We start from the raw sequence: 6,557 nt of genomic DNA on the forward strand, positions 1-6,557 counted from the left end.
ACAATTCCTACCTCAATTTATCTCCCTCCACTTGCATTTTAATGGAAGCAGGCTGGTTTCCAACTCCTGGCTTCAAGTCATCCTCCCGCCTTTGCCTCCCAAAGTGCTGGGATTACAGGTATGAGCCACCATGCCTGGCCTTGGCTAATTTTTTTTTTTTTTTCATAGAGATGGTGGTCTCACTGTATTGCCCAAGCTGGTATCAAACCCCTACTCTCAAGTCGTCCTCCTGCCTTGGCCCCCCAAAGTACTGGGATTACAGGCCTGACCCACCACACCTGGCCCCTAACAGATATATTAGAGTCTGAACTCGCAGTACCTATGAATGTGACTATTTGGAAATAGAGAACTTGCAGGTGTAATCAAATTAAGATGAGATCATATTGGATTTGGATGGGCCCTAAAGCCAATGACTGATGTCCTTATAGCAATAGTGGAGAAAAAGCCACACATAGGGGAGAAGGCAGTGATTGGACTGATGCCTCTACAAAGCCAGGAACACTAGGGATTTCCAACAACCACCACGATCTTGGAGAGAGGCATGGAACAGACTGTCCCTCAGAACCCACAGAAGGAACTAATCCTGCCAGCACCTGGATCGTGGACTCCAGCCTCAAGAACTGTGAGAAAATACATTTCTGTTTTTTTTTTTTTTTTTTTTGAGGCGGAGTCTCGCTCTGTCGCCCAGGCTGGAGTGCAGTGGCCGGATCTCAGCTCACTGCAAGCTCCGCCTCCCGGGTTTTAGGCCATTCTCCTGCCTCAGCCTCCCAAGTAGCTGGGACTACAGGCGCCCGCCACTTCGCCCAGCTAGTTTTTGTATTTTTAGTAGGGACGGAGTTTCACCGTGTTAGCCAGGATGGTCTCGATCTCCTGACCTCATGATCCACCCGTCTCGGCCTCCCAAAGTGCTGGGATTACAGGCTTGAGCCACCGCGCCCGGCCCATTTCTGTTGTTTTAAGCCACCCAGTTAGTGGTAATTTGCTACTGCAACCTTAGGAAACAAATACAGCTTTTGGTACTGAAAAGTGGGGTGCTGCCATATTAATATACACAAACATGGAAATGCCTTTATTAATAGATTGGGGTGATGGGCAGAGGAAGAATTTTGAGGCACATGATAGACAGCCTAGATTGCCTTGAAGAGACCAAAAACAAAAATTAGGTGGGCATGGTGACACACATGTGTAGTCCTAGCTACTTGGAAGGCTGAGGCAGGAGGATTACTTGAGTCTAGGAGGCTGCAGTGAGTTATGATCACGCTCCAGCCTGGGTGACTAGAGCAAGGCTCTGTCTCGCTTTTTTTTTTTTTTCTTTTTTTCTTTTTTTGAGAACAAGTTTTGTTCTGTTGCTGAGGCTGGAGTGTAGTGGCGTGATCTCAACTCACTGCAACCTCCACCTCCTGGGTTCAAGCAATTCTCCTGCCTCAGCCTCCTAAGTAGCTGGGATTACAGGAGCCCACCACCACACCCAGCTAATTTTTTGTATTTTTACTAGAGACAGGGTTTCACCATGTTGGCCAGGCTGATCTTGAACTCCTGACCTCGGGTGATCTGCCCTCCTTGGCCTCCCAAAGTTCTGGAATTATAGGCATGAGCCACTGTAGCTGGCCAGAGACCGTCTCTTAAACAAACAAACATCTTTTGGGAGGACACTGTTTAACCTAGTACAATGAGTTATTCCAGTAAGCTACGTTTGACAGAAGTTGTTAGTTGCAGAAGAACTTACTTGGAAGTGAATATCAAACATCTTTGTATTATAAATATAATACCCACAAGTTTTTCCTTAAATGTTTTTATTTTTCCACTTGTTTCCTGCTGTGAAAATATTGTTCTAATATTCCTAAAACTAACTTCTGCTTCTAGAAAGCCACTCTGGGTCTTATGGACATTTCAGAGAGAAAGAGGGCTTTATTTTGTCAAGACTTAATATACTTTGTAAGACGTAAGTCTCCACTTACAAGTTTGCCACTAGATGGAGGTATTGACTAGATCTCCTTGACAAATGTAATAAACTGAGCATCCCAGATAAACTACTTTTTAAGTAGCTCTTCATCAATACATCTGTCCAGATGCTATATTACCTGCTATGACAGGGATGATAATCCAAAGCCACAAATTCAGATATGCAAAAAATGTTTTTAAATTCTTTGGCCAGGTGTGGTGGCTCACACCTGTAATCCCAGCACTTTGGGAAGCTGAGGAGGGAGGATTGCTTGGGCCCAGGAGTTGGAGACCAGCCTGGGCAACATAGTGAGACCCTGTCTCTACCAAAATACTACTACTACTACTACCAATAATAATAATAAATTTTAAAATACAAATAAAATAAAAATAATTCTCTCTTAATTGTACTTAATTTTCATTTCAACACTCCATTTCTATTTCACAGAAGAAATGTTAATCTAGTCACTTTCTTTTTTTTTTCCTTTTTTTTTTTTTTTTTGAGACGGAGTCTTGCTCTGTCGCCCGAGCTGGAGTGCAGTGGCCAGATCTCAGCTCACTGCAAGCTCCGCCTCCCGGGTTTACGCCATTCTCCTGCCTCAGCCTCCCAAGTAGCTGGGACAACAGGCGCCAGCCACCTCGCCCGCTAGTTTTTTTGTATTTTTAGTAGAGACGGGGTTTCACTGTGTTAGCCAGGATGGTCTCGAACTCCTGACCTCGTGATCCGCCCGTCTCGGCCTCCCAAAGTGCTGGGATTACAGGCTTGAGCCACCGCGCCCGGCCTCCTTTTTTCTTTTTTTTGAGACTGAGTCTCTCTCTGTCGCCCAGGCTGGAGTGCAGTGGCGCGTTCTTGGCTCACTTCTAGCTCCGCCTCCCGGGTTCACGCCATTCTCCTGCCTCAGCCTCCAGAGTAGCTGCGACTCCAGGCGCCCGCCACCGCGCCCGGCTAATTTTTTGTATTTTTAGTAGAGATGGGGTTTCACCTTGGTCTCGACCTCCTGACCTTGTGATTCGCCCGCCTTGGCCTCCCAAAGTGCTGGGATTACAGGCGTGAGCCACCATGCCCGGCTTTTTTTTTTTTTTGAGACGGAGACTCCCTCTGTCGCCCAGGCTGGAGTGCAGTGGCGCGATCTCAGCTCACTGCAAGCTCAGCCTCCCGGGTTCACGCCATTCTCCTGCCTCAGCCTCCAGAGTAGCTGGGACTACAGGCGCCCGCCACCGCGCCCGGCTAATTTTTTGTATTTTTAGTGGAGACGGGGTTTCACTGTATTAGCCAGGATGGTCTTGATCTCCTGACTTTGTGATTCGCCTGCCTCGGCCTCCTGAAGTGATGGGATTACAGGCGTGAGCCACCGCGCCCAGTCGAGTCCTAGATTCTTAAGTGAAATTATTAGCTACATTTTTGCCTGGTGCTCATATTGGTGATAAAGCTACTCTTATTTTTTTTGAAGTTCAGTTTTAAAGAGCAGCTTGCCTGCTGTAGCTCCAGAAGGAAATGTACTGTTCTTCTCCCCTCAATGTTCCTAAATCTCTCTGAACTTCTCTAGAAGCTGTCCTGATGAACATAGTGGCAATATTTCCTGGTAGTGCCTCTGATGGCAGAATTGTCCAATTAGAGCTGACTTCTATGTTCCTAGTTAGGTTTCTCCTAGGGCAGGTCTCTCCTAAGACACAACTAGTGTAGTGAGTGCCTAGAAGCTGAGCCCTAGCAACCAAACTGCCTAGATTCCAATTGCAACTGTGTCACTAACTACACGCTTTGTGCCCTTGGACAAACTTCTGGAAAATGTGGATAATGCTACTTCCTAATTCAGTGGATTTTTGTGAGGATTAAATTAATTAAACTGTGAATGAACTGGTTCATATTAAGAACTATATACATAGCTATATAACCAGTCTCTTTTTTTTTCCTTCTTCTTCTTTTTTTTTTTTTTTTTTTTTTTTTTTTTTTTTGAGACGGAGTCTTGCTCTGCGCCCAGGCTGGAGTGCAGTGGCCGGCTCTTAGCTCACTGCAAGCTCCGCCTCCCGGTTCACGCCATTCTCCTGTCTCAGCCTCCGAGTAGCTGGGACACAGGCGCCCGCCTCGTCGCCCGGCTAGTTTTTGTATTTTTAGTAAAACGGTTCACCCGTATTACCAGGATGGTCTCGATCTCCTGACCTCGTGATCCGCCCGTCTCGGCCTCCCAAGTGCTGGATTACAGGCTTGAGCACCGCGCCCGGCTCCTTCTTCTTTTTTTGAGACACAGTCTCATTCTGTTGTCCAGGCTGGAGTGCAGTGGCGTGATCTCAGTTCACTGCAACCTCCACCTCCCAGGTTCAAGCAATTATCCTGCCTCAGCCTCCTGAGTAGGTGGGATCACAGGTGCCCACCACCATGCCCAGCTAATTTTTGTATTTTTAGTAGAGATGGGTTTTTGCTGTGTTGGCCAGGCTGGTTTTGAACTCCTGACTTCAAATGATCCACTCACCTGGACCTCCCAAAGTGCTGTGATTACAGGTGTGAGCCACCATGCCCAGCCTAACCAGTCATTTTTTACAGTGTGATGCCCCACTCATCAGCTTTGGCCTCTCACAACTGGTTATCTCTATGAGGCCAGACCTTTAGTTTTCTGAGTCATTTCTTTAAAAATTCAACTTTTTCAGTTAGAAATATTATCTGTTTCTCTCTCTCTCTCTCCTCTCTCTCTCTCTCTCACACACACACACACACACACACACATGCAGCTTAAACACTGACATACAATGTAATGACTTCCTTTCAATAATTCTCAAAGCAGCCCAGTATGAAAAATATTTGGCCTCTGGTAAAAGGGGAAGGTGTCAGTGTGACATTCCAAGGAAGGAGGTAGGCCTTGGTGAGCTGTTGAATAGAGAGGTTCGTGTCGGTGCAGGAATCACAGAGGACTTTAAGGGACAAACCTGGAGTGATGGGGAAATTAAAGACAGGGTGCTATATTTATAGCTATATTAAAAAATTACTCCAGCCAGGCATGGTGGCTGATGCCTGTAATCCCAGTACTTTGGGAGACTGATGGGGGTGGATTTCCTGAGCTCAGGAGTTTGAGACCAGCCTCTGGGCAACATGGTGAAACCCCGTCTCGACTAAAATACAAAAGATTAGCCAGGCATGGCAGCGTGCACCCATAATCCTAGCTACCTGGGAGACTGAGGCTGGAGAATTGCTGGAACTCAGGAGGCAGAGGTTGCAATGAGCCGAGATCATTCTCCAGCTTGGGTGACAAGAGCGAGACATTGTCTCAAAAAAAATAAAAAAAAATTACTCCCGAACAGACCTGTTGAGGCGGCTTATGCCTATAATCTCTGTGCTTTGGGAGGCCAAGGCCAGAAGATGTCTTAAGGTCAGGAGTTTGAGACCAGCCTGGGCAACAAGACCCCTTCTCCACATAAAATAAAAATAAAAAAAATTAGCATGGTGGAACCTGCCTGTAGTCCTAGCTACTTGGGAAGCAGAGACAGGAGGATCCCCTAGCTACAGGAGGCAGAGACAAGGAGGATCCCCTGAGACCAGGAGTTTGAGGCTGCAGTGAGCTATGAGTGCATCGCTGTACTCCAGCCTGGGTGACAGAGTGAGACCCTATCTTAAAAAAAAAAAAAAAATTACTCCAAAACATAATGGCTTAAAATAACAACCATTTGTTTTCCCTCATTTCTGTGAATCATGAATTCAGACAACATGGTGGGGATGGCTTGTCTCTGCTCCATGATGTCTGGGGTCTCAGCTGGAGTGGTTGAAGGTTGGGGACTGGACTCACCTGAAGCCTTTTACCCATATTTGTATCTGAACTAAGCCTGGAATTTGATTGCTTCAAAATATTTTCACAGCTGGATGGGATGGCTCACGCCTGTAATCCCAGCATTTTGAGAGGCCGAGGCTGGTCGATTGCTTGAGCCCAGGAGTTAGGAACCAGCCTAGGCAACATAGGGAGACTTAGTCTTTACAAAAAAATACAAAAATTATCCGGGTGTGGTCGCCCGCGCCTGTAATCCCCGCACTTTGGGAGGCCGAGGAGGGAGGCTCACTTGAGTCCAGGAGTTCAAGACCAGTCTGGCCAACATGGTGAAACCCCGTCTCCACAAAAAATACAAAAATTATCCGGTTGTGGAGGCTTGGCTCCTGTAGTCCCAGCTACTTGGGTGGCTGGGGAGGGAGGATCGTTTGAGCCCTGGAGGTCGAGATTGCAGTAAGCTGTGATCGCGTCACTGCACTCCAGCCTGGGTGATAGAGTGAGACCCTGCCTCAAAAAAAAAAAAAAAGAAAAGAAAAGAAAAAGAAAAGAAAAAGAAAAAGTAATCCTAAAATATTTTCATGAGTTTGTGCTGGGTAGGCCTAAGGGAAACATGCTCAGTGACTAGAAAAAGCTCGGATTACACATAAACCAACGGCCCCGGCAGGTTAGAAGTGGTGGACACGGGAACCAGCAGCGTGTCATGTGTTCGTTGACCCCGGTGCCAGCGTCTCCATCCACGTCATTCACTTGTCAACCTTTCCTCGCCCAGGCTGCGGCGTTCCAGAGCCCCCCTTCGCCCCGCCCTTGGCTGTCGGCCAATCGCTGCCGACTATGACGGTCCGGGGTTACTATTGGAGGAGGCGGGAT

The sequence above is a fragment of the Trachypithecus francoisi genome, unplaced genomic scaffold (assembly GCF_009764315.1).
Source record: "Trachypithecus francoisi isolate TF-2019V2 unplaced genomic scaffold, Tfra_2.0 Lachesis_group8, whole genome shotgun sequence".
In the NCBI taxonomy this organism is placed as follows: domain Eukaryota; kingdom Metazoa; phylum Chordata; class Mammalia; order Primates; family Cercopithecidae; genus Trachypithecus; species Trachypithecus francoisi.